The 17,362-nt window shown below is 40.5% G+C and overlaps 1 long non-coding RNA gene across 1 annotated transcript; it reads left to right on the top strand.

The window, feature by feature from the left end:
• The first annotated feature begins 76 nt into the window (after positions 1–76).
• Positions 77–12,995, top strand: LOC119158036. Its single transcript, XR_005107741.1, has 6 exons — positions 77–179; positions 2,912–3,003; positions 3,265–3,348; positions 5,094–5,167; positions 6,040–6,141; positions 6,940–12,995. It is a non-coding gene; the product is annotated as an uncharacterized LOC119158036 (long non-coding RNA).
• The last annotated feature ends 4,367 nt before the right edge of the window (positions 12,996–17,362 follow it).

The raw sequence follows: 17,362 nt of genomic DNA, 5'->3' as shown, positions 1-17,362 counted from the left end.
TTGGCAAAAATATTTTCAGTTTAGAAAGGCAGAGGTTTTTATAATTAAATATGTTGCCTTTGTATATTCAGTGGCTGTTTATATGACACCAGCCTTGGACTCGCTCTTGTATGGCTTAATGCAAAACATGCAAAATACGTGCCAAAAGACCTTGGTCGGGTGGCTCCAGCATGAACCAGGTATACCAGTGCTCTGGCCTGAACCTGCTTAATGGTTTTCACATGACATTCTCATGTGTTATGAGTTGAAAGTAAAGCTTTGTCTTGAATCAGTCTAATAAAACACTTTCCATTCGTAATAGAAAAGACCATAGTTCTGGGCTTTTATGAAAGCCATAAAAATTAACTTTGGATGAATAAACAAAATACCTTTTTATGTGTGTAATTGGAAAAGAATTTTGTGTTCTAGCAGCTTTTCATGCTTTATCCTAGTGGTGGCAAATTCCCTGAGGTGAGAGAGAGAGAGAAACAAGTAATCTGACTGCCTGTATACTCGCAAATAAAATATGTTTCTCTTTGTTTTCTAGCAGCAGCTACATCACTGGAAAATGTGTTTTAATGAGAAGATTTATTTTTTAAATAAGAGACTAAACTATTGAAACAGTACTGCTTTACAGAGCTGTGGACTGGGCCAAGTGACTTAAAGCCCAGGAACTATATTTTGAGAGGTGTCAGCTTAGATTGTAGCTTTGTTCTCTGCTGCTGCAGCTGCAGGTTTTCTCTTTTGGTGTCTAAAATATTTGACTTGCATGTGTAAGATGTGTACCAGTGGTGGAAAAAGATTATATATTGGCATATTTTATTTGACTTAACTACAGTATATACAGTACCTCTAAGGAGCTGTAGGGTAATAAATTGAAGCTATCCTGGTAAATATATTTTTAATAACTTTTTACCTTAGTTAGTTGCCAAAAACTCCGTAATTTATACCTGTTACTGATTTATAGCTCAATTAGGAGCACAAAGCTAACTTGTTCTTGAGAATCAGCTGCTGAGGTTCTATTAAGGTGCTATAGAAAAATAACACGTGAAGTGATATCTTAACATTAGCATTTATAGAAAAATGATGTGAAATGCTGAAATAAAAAGCCGGTGCCTGACATTTTAAAGAATTCTCAAAGTGGTGGGACTTGCTGCAGAAGATCTTTAACTCCTGTGCTGTTGTGACTAATAATTTTTTTAGGAGTTTCATAACCAGCTTGTTCTGTGAAATTATATCCAGAACTTATCACGGTCATGGTGACTCCACGCTGCTGACTCAATGAAGTTGAGTATCTTAAGTATCACTTAACATGAGAGAATAACTATAATCAAATTGAATCAGACCAAAGGTGCATCTAGCCCAGCGTCTTCTCTATAATCATGGCCAATAGTGCGTGTCTAGGGCAGAACATAAGCATAAGGCAAACACGCAGCAGGATTTTGCCAGAATTCCTTACAGGCCTCTGGTGATTTCCAGCTCAAGGTCCTGAACTCTCATGTACAGACCCGATCAGATTTAATTTTTCATTTCTCCATGTCTGTGAACAGGAAAAAGTGAAGTGACTCCTGCAGGCAGACGTGCATATTGGAGACATCTTTATCGTAGGGACAGTTGCCTAAAGAAGGAAAATATTAGAGGTAGTCAAATGTTTAGTGGCTGTTTATTGCAGCAGTGACTATAGGCTTAGAGGAAGATACTTCCCAGTTTGCCTGTGAGCCAGCATTGCTGCCTGCATGTTATCACAAGGATTTGGGTAAAGCATTTGATGAAAACATTGAGTGAAGCCACACTGCCTGTTAACCCCAGTTTGTAAGACTGCCCTTTCACATTTCCTGACGTGCTGTTCTGTGATGTGTCGTGCTTCGACAGGCATGTCCAGTTACACGGTGTCATGTGTGTATAATGTGATGTGATGTATGTGTCATGGAAGGATTTGCCAGAGTGTAATTTATCAGCTCTGAATTTCGACGGGGTGAACCATTTGGAGTTCTGTGGTCTGGATGTTGGAAAAGAAAGATGTTTTCCAGTTATTGCTTTGCTGCTTGTAGAAAATATTGATGGTTTAGTTTGTAAGTAATTTGCAGAAATGATACCTATTACTTGTAGGCTTGTTGTAAGATTTTTGATTGTCTGTTCTTACAAAATAAGCAATGGCATGAAGTGGCCTATTGAGAAGAAAGTGACTTGCCCCCATCGCCCAGCAGATCAGTCCCTTATTCTGCTATTAATATATACAGTCCGGACCACTATGGAGGTAAAACTGGCCTGTGAACTTAGACAGATATCCCATAGGGTGTCACTTAAAAGACAGGAAACACAACCAGGAGCGGCAACAGAGGGAGTAAGAGATGGGCACTGAGCAATGTGGCTCCTTCCCATTTAGGACCTGTGTTGCTCCGCCAGTCAACCTAGCTTATAAGTATACCTGAATTAAAAAAAAAAAAAAAAGAAAAGAGTTTTTGAAAGCTTGGCTGTGTTTCAGTTCAGAATGAAAACCACAATTCTTCAAGCAGGGAGACAGTTAGCTAGAAAATTGCAAATTTTGTGCCTTCCTGCAGCAAAACAGATTTTTTTTTTTTTTTTCATCCAAGAGGCTGAAATCTGTAGCCCTAAAATGTGGGGTTCTGTGGGACTAGTGGGAGAAGTGAGTCAGTTTTGGAGATGCTCTTTGACTACTCTGAAAAATGTTATTTCATTAGCTATGCTTGGCTCATGCTCAGAAGTTTACTTTCTTGAAGGTGTTTTCATTTCTCATGTTTTAAATGCACGTTGCCTATCTTGGCAATTTGGGTTTGTTTCATTAGATGGTGAAACCATTACAATTTGGTTTATTTTCAGCTTAACCTTCTATTTCTGTTCCAGTAGGTTAGAAATGGATTAACAAACGTGTATATGTAAAACCTAATTTTTCTATCTTGTTTTTGTTTAGGAGTAATATAGATGTGAACATTAATGCAGCCTGATGTCACAGGAGACCCATGTCCTAAGTGTGATCCCGGTGGTGTGAAGATGGACTTTGCAGTAAGAAATGCATGCCTGTAAAAACGTTGTCTAACACTCTACTCCGTGTATATAGCCTTATTGTTCATTGTGAGAACTATTTTAAAAAGAATTACCTTCAGTAAAGGGCAAGGGTTGTTAACACCTGTGAAATAAAACCTACAATGTTAAGGCCTCCTACATGGAATATTCCTTTTTGGCCAAAGAGCCTTTCAGTCCTCAAAGGAGTTGAAATTTACTGTATTTTGAAGGTGTTTATTAATGACTGTGGTCTCTCCTCAGTCTGTACATCTCTCATTGTGGTTAAGGTGGTGAGGTGCACATGTTGCAGGGGGACCTGTGGAACCTGCAGTGCGATCCCTGCAGGTGAGTGCTTTGCTCTGGGTTCCTCTGCATGAGCCTTGTTCCAGGACATTGCCTTCCTAATCCCGGAGATGTAGGATTGCACAGATTGCATGGGCACATGTGTATTAGTGATGTGGTGGTGGTAACTCCCATTTCATGCATTGCAAGGGCCGGCATGCAAGTTATAATGCATTCAGCAGCAACAGAAAAGCCAGCAACTTCTGTTTTATGTCATTTGAAAGATAAAGCCTGAGGTGTATGAAACAGGGAGGCATTTGTCTTTTTTTATTTTTTTTTTTTTTTGCAGCAAGTCTTTTCTTTCCTTCAAAAAACTGTAGTTAAGCTATGATTAAGGTTTAAATATACAAGGATATTTTTAATATTAGTTGGTGAGGTAATCAAGAATTGGCCTTACTGATGTCAATGGCAAAACTCCCACTGACTGTGCTGTAGTCAGGTTTTCATTCAATAAAAAGATAATAAGGAATCTGATTCATAATGAAGGGAGGAAAAGATGAATCAACCCAAGCTGTGTGGGTAGAGTTTTTCTTGTGTTATTCACTGTGCAGTGCCATCAAAACAACAAGGTCTGTCCTTATCTGCTGTAGTATTTATTATTATTCTTTACTTGCATACAACTAAACACAATTAGCCCTCACACTATTCCTTCCGAAGTGTGTGTTGAGCTCTCATTGTCAGTGGAAACTGTTCAGTGCTGAGTTTTTCTAAAAAACTCATATTATTGTAACACAAGAAGTATTTTGAAACTGTCTGAATTACAGGGTTTTTTTAATGACATAAAGATGGGTTAGGTATTGTTTCTAGTTGATTTTTTTAAACAAATGTGCTTTTATTATCTATACTATATACATTAAAAATCTTTCTCTTTTTCTCCCATGATAGCAAAATGTAATGGTCAAAACTATCCTAAGAGCAAATAACATCACCATTTATACCTATAATATCATTTGACACATCTCGCTGAATGAACATAGTATAACATCATAGCCCAGAAATAATTTATTACAGTGTCCCTAATTATTATGGATTTGGGTTAATATTTGGAAAAATGTGTGATATAAACTATTCAATTAACTTTGTGTATTTATTTCTGATTAATTATATTATATATAGTGCTTTTCTGTTAGAATAAATATTTACTGTCAGTAATAGAAATTATCAAATAACATGTTAAGTCAGTTCTGTTTGGTCTGCCCTAAGTGGCTTTTATTTTCAGTACTAGACTTTTTTTTTAATTAACATTTTAATTTGCATGTCATTTTCAGGCAAAACAGAATCACTGTTTTTTTCTCTGGTATGGGTTATGTTCTTTTGTTCAGTGCTTCTCATGGTCATTTGGGTTGTCTTGATACAATAAGTATGCATTAGTGCCTTATCTTAGTTGAGCAGGGTACCAATCTCCTCTTATTTCCCTAGCTTTAAAGCAGCCCAGACCCAATCCTTGTGCACTATTATCAGTATTAGCTGAGTTCTGAAGTTAGTTCTTCTGTTTTCTAATAGAATGTCCTTTAAAGTGTAAGAGCTGTGTGTCCTTAATCACTGTAACTGCACACACATTTGCGATGAAGGTTGGGATTATGCTGACTGTTCAGGTGCCGTTATTGCATGACATCCTTTTGTCTATGAAAATGTATCCGAGGTATTTCTAGCAAATTCCTTAAATGAAACTAGAAGATGTAAGGTTTGCACATTGAATGACAAAAAAAAAAAAGTGCTTAAGATTTTTACTTCTTGACTCTAACCAGCTGGAAAGAGATACAGGTCTCCGTGTCCTACAGTTCTTTTGACTGCCCAGATGAAGGAACAAAGGAACCATTTGGTGAGTTGTTAACTTGGGGCATTTGGTCAAAATGCATACAGTGCCTTGGTTGCCACGGCCAAAATCTGCTCCTGTTCTAAGATGGCAACAACAGGGTGAACTTCGCATGCTCCTTTAATGTTGTTTCCCCATGTGGTCAACTGCCATTTCTTCTGGCAGTCTCCCTGGCTGCAATCTGTGGAAACAGAACCTGGAAGGTTGGGGGAGAATTTGTGAATTAGTAGTTGCAAACACAAATCTGGAATGATGAGAGCCCAAGGCTGCTATGAGTTAGTGTATCTCTTAAAAAGGTGCTAGTATGACCTGTAACACTGTAGTTTAGATGCAGTGGTCCTAATTCCGTGGTACATGACTAGAAATAAGAGGATTTAGTCACTTCTTTCAGTACCATCTTGATGAATCTCTGACTTAATAATTTTTGAATTATTTCACATAAATTGATTATGCAGCTGCTGCTGGTTTCCATACTTAAGCAACTCTGAGCACAGGGCCCTCAGGAGAGCATAAAAATAGATTTTGGGGCTGTCTTGGCACCACTGGCTTTAGGTCTGCTCAACGCTGATCACAGCTAACTGGGCTGCAGCGCTCTCCATTGGTGCTGTATGATCTGAAACTGATCCAGGTCTTTGCACTGTGTCTGTTCTTCCCTGTGAAGAACTTCAGGAAGAATATTCAGTAATGACCACTGGAGTGACAATTGTCCATGAGGAAGACAGCACACTTTTAGTGTTTTATTCTGAAACAATGTTATATTGTGGCAATATTAACATTGTGAATGCTTGCAGATCAAGATATAGGTATAGTTTTATACATATTTATACATATACATGTAGTGTTTTTTGCATTAACTTTTTGTCCTCTGGACGTTACAGAACCTTGCAGAAATTCTAACGAGCCCTTCTGTGCTGGAATGCATCAAGCAAATTGCCCGCAAATACAGCTGGACTTGTGCTGAGCTAAATGTGGGCACTGCAGTGAGTAATTGTTTCCAACTGGGATCACTGTGCTTTCAGTAAATCTGTAGACATGGGATGAAATATTTAAAATAGCTTGGCAGTTAAATATTTGCTAGTGTGCCTCGCTTTTGAGAAATAGAAAACCTTTGTGATTCATACCCCTGTATCATGGCAATCAATGGGCACTGCTTTGCCATTAAGTTCAGTGAATGTAGGATTGAGAACAGATGAACTAATCAGAGTACAAAAGTTTTTTGTGATAGGGAAGATGAGAACTGAATTTGTGATTCCTACACCTATAGCTGTGGAAATGGGTCAGTGTCATGTTGGCTAATGAAAAAATGGTGTTAAATATTATCTCTTTGGTTCAATTTTTTTTCCAAGCTAGTACAATGCCATTTTTATGGTCATAACTACCACTATTTTTTTCCAGTAAGACCAGAAGAGCATTGCATAAGTAAAGACAAAAAAATAACACTTATAGTAATTACTGTTACGTATGAAAGTTGACTAGTTCCTATAGCAGAATAATATTTTAAAATGTGTAGGTTTTCCTAAATTGCATGAGAATTACACGTGAGCTGCTGTATTTTTAGTACTCAACAACATGAATGCATAAAAATGTTTTTGTTCATTTGTTCCAAGATGGTCTGTGAATAATGATAGGTTCATAAAAGCTAATTATAGTGAACTCCCAAAGCAACTGGTTGGTTGATTTAGCAACTGAAAAATCAACACAACCTGTCTATAAATGATTCTGACAAAGTGAATACAAATATTAAGTATAAATAAATACTTTTTCTTTTATTCAAACAGGTTTTAAAGCCCATTTAATCTTCTCAGCACCTCCCCAGACATGGACAAACCAAATAATGTGCTGCCATGGGAAAAAGTGCTATGACAAAGGATATTTGAACACTGAGCATTGTAAATGCATATGCCAATCTGGGTATCATGGGAATTTCTGTGGTATGTATATTGCATTACCCTGAACTCCTCTCATAGCTGTAAAAGATCAAAGTACTTTTCTGTTAGCTACTTTTAATTTAGAATTTGTGACCCTGCTGGTTTTGTCTACCAGCTTGACTGCTTTCTGGTTAAGAGAATTCATAAACGTGTAATGTATAAATATAGAGAAACCCATGTATAAATTGGTTTTCATTACTGTTGCCTGTTGCAGTATTCTCCCTGCCTCCCAACCCACTCCCCCTGGTCCCTTTGGAACATCTGTTTACTTTTGAGGTTTCCCATACTGAGAACTCTGTACAGAAAGTATTTGTTTAGGAAAGGTAAAATTACCTTCATATAATTCTGATTTTAAGTAGGTACCATTTTGTAACATTTTCCATCTGCCTGCTGCGCCAGATACTGGTGGATATTATCTTAAGTCGTCCTATTGCATTTTTTTTAAAATTGTATTTCCTTATTTCTGTTAAAATATATGATTAATTTAGTTGGCTTCTCTATCTGGCACTTTAATCTTCCACTCAATTAAGGAAATAACTGGAATGTTTTGACAGCCATGTAAATATTCTGGGAAGGGATGACATCTCGGGGCAGTAGTGCATGCAACCATGCTACTGTTGCCCTCAAGGATAAATAAACAAATGTCAGCTCAGGGGAGTACCATTGATCCCGTGTGAGAGGTTGATGCATATGAAAGAGGATCTCGGATGACTACCTTCAGAAAAAGGGAAGTGCAAGGGCAGGAATTTTCTCACATTTTCCATTACTTTCTCTTTCAATTTTTGACAAGTATTTCACTGCCTCTGTTTGGCATCATATTTACATACGATGTTTTATTATAACAATGTGTACAGTTGCATAGTCTAGGTCTTAAATTGTGTGAAGGATTTCTCAAAAATCTCTTGAAAGCTTTGTGAAAACAAGTACCTGTCCTTTCTTAACACAATTTTGATCCTCTAAATCACTGAAGTAGTCTCATACTAGCTTTTTTTTTTCCCCCTTTTGTTTTTTTTCCTTCTTCTTTTCTCTCTGGGCACACTTATATACTATATGTGTGTAAATCCACAGGGCTGTTGTCTTGTTCATTCAGCTACTTTCTTATGATGTGGTCCTTATATAACTGTTGCAGTATTTTTTTTTTTTTTCCTTCACATTCGTCAGCCCATTTACTACAGGCTCTCCTTTTACTTACATGCTTGGGTCAGAATATACAACTGCACAGACTGAGTCATAGTTGAAAGGTATATTGGATTACAGGGTTTTCTTTATGCAAAAGAAAATCTGACTTTTCATGGTTTTAAGCTCTGTTGACAGTTGAAACAGCTTCAATTCTTCTGCAGATCTCTGACATTAGTTTTGTTCCATGGTTTATGCTTATCCCCTTTTCTTCATCTCTTTAAGTAAGACTGTCTGAATTAGCATGCTTATTTGTCAACATGTTATTAGGTTTTATATTAATCAGATAAAAGTTCACTTGCATGCTTCAGACAGCTTTTGCTTTTCAAGTACAAGAGGTTTTGTACACTGTTCATTACTGAAAAATAGCCTAAGCAGTGAGGAACAGAGATGAAATCATTACACCTTCAGGGCAGGTATAATTTCTTACCTGTAGCTACTAGCCCACCATCCCTGATGGCGTGCCACCGCTCTGTTCAGGACACTGTTTACAGAGTAAATACCCCTTCTTGCTGTTGCTGCTAAAGGTAGAATCACTGAGGTGCCAGAGAGTCAGTGTGTGTTTATTCCATGTGACACAGCAAAGAGAACAGAGCTCTCCGTATCATGGAAGCATACCTCATGACTTAGGAGCGATGGACTCGACGTGTCCTGTATCCCTTTCATGGGAAGCACTCAGTCTGTGGAATGATCTGACGTTCACGTGTGAGCACATGATGATATTTCTGTTTCCTGGTGCTTTGAACTTGATTTGACTTAGTTAAATGAGCTGAACAGATTATTGTTCTGATGAGCCAATACACTGTCATCCTTATGTTCTTGTTAATGCGATACTATGAGTGTGGCATTATTATCCCTGTGAAAAAATAGAGAGATGTCTGTAGGTGAGCTTATGCGTTCCTTTATATCCTGTCTTATTCTTCCTGTGGAACAGCCTCACTGGCACGTAGTTCCAAGTTTTTGCTGTGTTTTCTATCTGTGCATGTTAAGGAGAGCTTTGCAATCATTTGGGAAATAAGCTGTAATTTGCTCTTTTATGAACCCAAAAATCGCTGTGCTATGAATATGTATTGAGAACTTAGAGAAAGAAATATGGAAGAGTTGTTAGTAATAATGATTTTAGCTGATTCCAAGGACACTCTCCTACTGCAAAATCATTAAGACTTTAAAACTGTGTGGGGTTTTGCAATGAATAAGCGCAATGCTTTATGCAGAATGGGCGTAATAGAAATTTATACTCAAAAGCATGCCACTAGAACTTTAAAAATATAACTGTAGTAGAGAAATAAGGGAAATTAAGCCATGAATTAGTGTTAGCAATGACCCCTGGGACAGGTGGAACTCAAGTTACATTCTCTAGGATCAAATAAAGCCTCTTAGGAAGTGTCTGGGTCAAATTTTGATGAAAAAGAGTAGCCATAGCAGCTACCTTTTAGGTATTGGTAACACAAGGGGGGGTGGGTGGGGGGGGGAGGAAAATTATGTAATTGTCAATGAAACACAGAAGCCTGGTTATCCTTACCCTCTTGTGCTTTTCCTGCTGAACTGGTAATTGGATGCAAGTGAAATGGCAGTTTAAAATAAGTATACTGGATAGTATAGACTATAATTATATTTGATTTACAGTGGAATTGCTACAGTGCTCAGAGTCCAGTTCAGAATTGTACTGTGGGTATTGCAGTGATTTTTATCCCAGTGCTTGTAGGTGAAATGGCAGAGCATCAGCTCTGAGTTACTTGCTGCACCGTTCCTCACACGTCAGCTTGCTGAACGTCATGTGCTGGCTAATTTATATCAATCTTGAGTCTTTGCACAGGTTTCTCAGCCATAAGAATGGATGGAATACAGCTCAAAAATTATTAGTGTTCCCAGCTAATGGGTAATGTTACACCAGAGAGCATTTTCTAGTCTGGTAGTGGGAGCACTACACAAGGTAGTGTGACAAGGGAGCTACTCTGCAGCCTCTCCATCTGTGTTGCAGTTGTTTCCAGCCCTTCTTCACACAGTACAAAAGCCAGTCACTGAATTCGTTTGAAGGCGTCTGTTAAGTCCTAATTATATGTTTTGCTTTTCCATGCATGCTCAATTTCAGATATGCCTGATAGAAATTAAATAAGGTGTTGCATGCTATCCTTTTTTTTTTTAAAAAAAAACAAAACCCACACAACAGAATTGGAGGATGGAATCACATTGCTGAGCAACCTCATGGCTATTTTCATTTGTTCTGATAACAATGTGCATACTGAGCAAAGAAAACATTTGTTCTCTCCCTAGGAGATAATTTTAATGCACATTCACTGTGTTCATCCGGTGACTTAGAGAAGCTTTCATGTTTCTAATTCCAATCTGTTTGATCTCCTACTTAAATTCTAAAATAAATCTGTAGTAATTCATGCAGCTAATGTATGTTTGGCTAAGAATGCATTGATTGTTTCATTTTCTTCTCTAGAAATGAAGAGAGCAATAAAGACAGCTTCAGGCCTTACTGAGCCCATTATTTCCCTGAATTTCTGTATGTGAAGGGGAATCTGAAAACACATTCATGCACCTGCAACATGATTCAGCCTTACTTTGGCATTGCTCTTCTATCATTTGCAAGAGGAAGAGACTCACTTCTAAGTTACTTTAGCTCTTATTCACCGAAGATTTTGTATGTCAAGGAGAATAGTAAATCCTTTTATGACTCCAGCTACCAGAGAGAGTAAGCCCCTAACGTTACCAAAGCATAAAAGGTTTTACCATAAACTAAATTAAATCATCTAAACTGAGCTTATCAATAGATATGAAGGAACAGGCAGAAAAGAGAAATCAATTTAGCATCTTAGTAGATCAGGGGACTCACTACTGTCTTGCAGTGCTTTTTGAGTACATAGATAATAAACACTAGCATCACCACAGTTTAAATCAATCCAAATACAGTTATTAAATGATAAAGTCACTGGGGAGGTAGGAGGCTATTTCAACACCACACCACACCTTTTACTGTGGAGTCACAAGTGAATAAATTTGTAGGAACTCATTGTACTTGTGTAACCTGCAGAACCTCTGCGCAATGTAGCGGGACTGGGAAGGTGCTCGGAGGATCCCAGGAACCACCAGAGCTGGGGGACATGCTGCAGGCAATACAGCGGGTGTGTGTATCGGCAGGTGCTAGACAGGAGCTGGCATAAAACAGCACCATGAGGTTATAATTTTAAAACTGAATCACACTGAAAATCGTTAAAGGCAAAAAGAAGAAAGAAATAAAACAGTGCTGGTCTTGGCCTGGCTGTTTCTCTTTCAGGTGTCCAGAATGACTTGCTGTCCAGTGGAGCTGGCTGATAAAATGCAGCTTAACGGTTTTGATAAGGAACCCTGATAAGCGTCCCCAAATTATTTCTGTAAGGATTAGAAATTAAGACAATTCTAATCCTCTTCTGTAATTACGCTGCGTGTTTCAAAACTCTGATCTCAATAACACTGTTAAATAAAAACCAGACCTCGTTTAGTTAACGGAGCAGGTTATGTAGACCTTCAGATTCGTTAAGAGAGCTAAGTTATAAGTATAAAAAAATTAGGATGCAATTAATGCTGCCTTGATAGTAGTTACAAAGACAACTGAACCCTTTCAAGACAGAATGATTTTATTTTACTTTTCAAGCAATTACCCTAATGTAATTGCTACTCATAATCTGGCCTGCTTGATACAAATTTGGGATTTCATTGAACATTCAGAGTGTCACAGAGGAATACCACAACTTTGCACTCCCTTTGGAAAAATGCCTATACATTGGTGATCTTATTATAGTATTTCTCCATCAAACAATTTGTACTCGCTTTCCTGTAACACCAAGTTGCTTTTATTTATTCCCATCACATTTCATAAAATGAATGTGAATTACAACAGGGTTTTTTTCAGCCCTTCATAGAATACATGAATAACAATTTCCTAAAGAAGAGAGTAAGGAAAATAGTTCACCGTGAAGTTTAGTAATGATCTATAATGGATCAAGACAGGAATAGCATTAAAGTCAGTGCAGTAAAGTACCCTTGAGAATTTTCTTCCCTTTCGGGGAGAGCGTAGTTGTCACTAAGTGTAAACCTTACTAAATCCAGCCAGATAGTGTTGTATGGTGGTGCAATCTGAACCCTTGTAAAAATAAAACTAGTAGTAAATTGTGAGGTTGAGAAAATAATGCATATTATCACACCTAATGTTTTCTAACCAACTTTCCTATAAAGCCAAGTTTCAAAAGAGAACAGTGATCATTAAAATATATGGGATTGCAGGCTTGCTTATCTATACAACTCTGTATGTGCTATGTTTGTATTGAAACCAATTTGTGGTGAAAAAGAGATAAATGCATAGAAAACACTTGTGGAACAGGTAAAATTATAGTCTCAGTTTAAAGAAATCTCAACCAAATTAATCCAAAGAAAGAGATGCTTATAAAAGGAGCATAAGCTTTCATGAGTTACAAAAATTAGATACAGAGGGGACTGGTGTGGAAAATGTAATAAAATTATTATGTAGTCAGACTAAGACACAGGTTACATGGACAGGATGAGGTTCCAAGTTACTTTAACATTTTTAGTACTAATATTGATGAAGTCCATAATCTTGTTGTCAACACTGCTGTATCATTTTATGTCTTCATCTTTTTACTGCATTTAAAAAAACTAGCTTGTAATATCCTTTGATTGCACTCAGTAAAACTTTATCAGAACTTTATTTTGGTGGTGTCACATGGCTTTTTTGTGATGCAGTTCTGTCAAAAGCATCAAAATGAATGAACATGCCTATAGCTCCATCATATATAAAGTATAACTTCTGCTAATGAAATTTTCTAGAGCCCTCTCTGTATCCCATGTTCTGAAATGGGGTATGAAGGCTTGATGCTTGGCTTGCAACAATGGTTTAACTTGCTGCAACTCTTCTAAAGTTATCTTAAACTTTATCTGCATTCAGAATGATCTGCAAATCATTCTGAAGTAGAGCACCAGGAATGGGTTCTGCTGGTTGTGCTTTCAAGGTGTTTGTGTGGATGTTGCAATATGACCATGAACTCCCCTATGCCGGTAGATGCTTGAGCTTATGTATATGTAATTTCATCTATAATTTTCTAATCTGTACATATATTTCTGTGAACACAAAAGTGTGTGACTAAAACTCAGGGCTCAGAAATTTAAGTTAGACTTAAATGAACACTGAAGTGTAATTCTAAACTGAGTGGGTTTTATCTTAACAAGTTAGTAACATGGATAGAACCTGCTAAAAAAGAATGTGCATCTGTTGCTTTGCTTTCAGTCCTGTACAGTCTACTGTTTCAGTGAGATACAAGGATATTATTTAATGGAAATGAGAGATGCACTTTACTCATAATTATCATAAAAAGGGTTAATGTGGAATGCAGAAGTGACTAGATACATTATTTTATTACAATAATAGAGTCACTGAGGAAAAACTCTTTTATGATACATTTCATTATTGCTGTTACAGACCCATAATTTGAAGATTACTGCTCAAAAACCCAGACGAAATGATTTTACAATCATGGGCCCATTAAAGGTTTAAGAATTGACTGGTTAGATTAGGAATCCTAGATATATAGAACGAGCTGGGTTGGACGGGACCTTAAAGATCACCTAGTTCCAGCCCCCCACCATGGGCAGGGACACCTTCCACTGGAGCAGGTTGCTCAAAGCCCCATCCAGCCTGGCCTTGGACACTGCCAGGGATGGGGCATCCACAGCTCCTCCGGGCAGCCTCTTCCAGTGTCTCACCACCCTCACAGTGAAGAATTTCTTCCTCATATCTAATCCAAATCTACACTCTTTCAGTTCAAAGCCATTCCCCCTTGTCCTAGCGCTACGTGCTCTCGTAAAGTGCCCCTCTCCTGCTTTCTTGTCAGCCCCTTTAGGTGCTGGAAGCTGCTCTAAGGTGCCCCCGGAGCCTTCTCTTCCCCAGGCTGAACAACCCCGACTCTCTCAGCCTGTCTGCACAGGAGAGCTGCTCCAGCCCTCCGGTCATCTTTGTGGCCTCCTCTGGACTCGCTCCAACAGGCCCGTGTCCTTCTGATGTTGGGGGCCCCAGAGCTGAACCCAGCACTGCAGGTGGGGTCTCAGGAGAGCAGAGCAGAGCAGGACAATCACAGCCCTCAGCCTGCTGGTCACACTTCTCTTGCTACAGCCCAGGGTGCTGTTGGCTTTCTGGGCTGCAAATGTACGTTGCTGGGCCATGCTGAGCTTCTCCTCAGCCAGCACCCCGAAGTCCTTCTCCTCAGGGCTGCTCTCAATCCACTCTCAGCCTGTGTTTGTGCTTGGGACTGCCCCGACTCACATGCAGGACCTTGCAGTTGACCTTGTTGAGCTTCATGAGGTTTGCACAGGCTCACCTGTCAAGGTCCCTCTGGACGGCATCCCTGCCCTCCAGCACATTGACTGCACCAGGCAGCTTGGTGTCGTCAGCAAACCTGCCAGGGGTGCACTTGATCCCACTGTCCATGTCATCAACAAAAATGTTAAACAGCACCGGTCCGAATACTGACCCCTGAGGAATGACACTTGTCACCAGTCTTCATGTGCACATCAATCCAAAGAAGAATTTAGTTGTGGAAAATGTTGTGGGATTTATTATGCTACTTAAAACCTGCACAGATACATGTACTTGTAAAGCAGGCTGCATCTGCAGAACAGCCAGGTCACCTCTGTGCTGCGTGCGGGGCCTTCTCACCTACAGGTAAACTTGGTTTGTATTGATCCACTTATTATTTCTGCATCTTTAGCATAGCAGAAGTATTTATTTTAAAATCCAGTTCTCTCATCCCAAGTAGACAGGACGTGATCCTCAGGCCAATCATCCATTAGGCATCCATTAAGATCCAGAGTGATAGACAAATGTGAATTGCAATTATTATAATTCCATCAACGGGCTGTTAAGATAAGGCACAAGTCTGTAGCTCAGTGAGGATAAGGATCACCTGAGCCCCCGAGATACTACTGTAGCCACACTTTATATTGTTGAAATAAAAAGGCCTAAAGTAATATCTTGGTGTGCTGACAGATGTCCTTTGGTGAACTGTGGTGTTTCCAGGCATTAAAGCCCTTAGCCCTCTGTTTCACCGCTCCGCCAGTGTTTTTCATTATCAAATAAGAATCAGCAAAAGGGAAGCTGAGTCTGTGCTTCAGCTTCCATGTGCTTCCTACATCCAACACTATCTGCTTCCCGTAGATGCTCCAGACAGCATCTGTCATTGCTGTTGCCCTAAAAGAGTTTCAGCCTGGCCTGGTATTTTCTCATCTCTTTCTTTCTTACCTCGTGTTCCCTTTCCCATGTTATAATTTGGTCTTTTTCTCTATTTCCCTGGCCAAATCTGACTCTGAAACTTTCTGCTGAGTGGATTAATTTTAAACAAGATCTAGTGCCATGAGCATAGCTCTGTGGAATGGTTTTATTGTAGACACATTTGAAAGTATTTGTTTAACTGAGCTATGTGCTTAAAATTGCACTCATGAGCTAACAGGAAAATGAGGATCATAGTTCTAATTAATATATTTAAACTGCACGACACCCCAGGCAAATTAAGCATGCTTCTCTGTCATATTTTAACCATACAAACAGACGTTTAGAGTTGTGCTGCTGTTTTCCTCGATGGGGCATGCAGTATTTAACAAATATCCGAAATACCTGTCCGAATGTGTACCGGGGTGTGCGTCAAAGGGGCCTTTGGTATGAGAGCCCTGGTGATGTACCCAGCCGGGCACGTCACCCGTCAGGGGCTGGGGAAGCCCAGCTCCCCTCACAGCCCCTCACTTCCCTCCCCACGGCCGCTTTTGTAATCACACAAGCTCATTAGCATTCTTGCACATGCTTATTTTTAACCCGGTTTGGGGCAGTACTTGATTTAAACCTGACTCTTTAGATGACAATCAGAAGTTTGAAACAGCGCAAAGCTTTCCGTACAGCACAGCAACTGTAATTTATGTTGTCGCATCTCTTCGGGGGGTGTGTGCTGCTTGAAGGCGATGTGCACTGTTAGCACACGCCTCAGCTCTATCTCAGCATCTCGGTTCCTCTTCCTGAAATCTCTTTTCCGATTCCTGCCCAGGAACGCTGGCCTTTCAATACGATCACTCCACCAGGTCTAGTCAGAGCCTGGGGCCGGCTGAGGAGGGAATCACAGAGCCCCGTTTTGTGTAACTGAATTGCACCCACAGCCGGCACGTGTGGGTCCGAGTGGGGTGTGGGGGTGCGTGTGCGCGTGTGATTAGCACGGTTACACCTCGATGGTGGATGGCAACCCCTTAAACCTGGATTTTGTTTGGGAATTGCATCCCTTTCGTAGGAAACTGGGTACAATAATGTATGTTATTGATCATTTTGTGATGGTGGTTTTACCAATCAATATTTAATTTGGCGATCGGAGAGTTTCTGTTGTACATACCCACAGGCTGCACATCTGGTATCTCTTGTGATACTGCCCCAGGTCGCAAAGATGCGATTTTTTTTAAGCACGTCGGGAAATATTTCTGTATTTATATGAAACACATCAAGACCTCATCTTCGTCTTGGAGGGTTAAGCTGCGCCCAGCAGCACAGCCCTGTTTGTGCAGCGTAGGAACCGGAGCTGCCCCGAGCGCTCTGCCGCTGCTGGCGGCACCGGGGCTGGGCGGGCGGCGGCACCTGCCAGCGGTGACACCTGCCAGCGGTGACAGCCCAAGGGCTCAGGGGACAGGAGGCAGAGCCGGGCGGGTTTAGCAGTTTGTCACCCGAGCGAGGGCATCTTTCATCTGTGCTGCTCTGCTGGTGGAGCGCCCGGCTAACTCCGCCGTCCTGCCGCCTGCTGTAAACACACGGGGCTTCGACCCTTCCCGGCGGGACGGGGTGGGCTCGCGTGGCTGGCGCTGCCGGGGGCCGCGGGGCCGGTAACGCCGTGCGTGCGGCCAGCCGGCTCGTCCCGCTCCCGGCGGGGCCCGCGGCGCAGGGAGCGGAGGGCGGCGGGGGCGGCCGAGCTCGGCGGAGGCCCCGCTGCCCCCGCACGCTGTCGGCACGTCCCGCTCAGCCCCCGCGGCTGCCCCCCGAGCCCCCGCCGCCGCGGTGAGGGAGGCCCCTCGGCGG

The sequence above is a fragment of the Falco rusticolus genome, chromosome 15 (assembly GCF_015220075.1).
Source record: "Falco rusticolus isolate bFalRus1 chromosome 15, bFalRus1.pri, whole genome shotgun sequence".
NCBI classification, from domain to species: Eukaryota; Metazoa; Chordata; class Aves; order Falconiformes; family Falconidae; genus Falco; species Falco rusticolus.
This window is presented reverse-complemented; position numbering and strand designations above follow the sequence as displayed.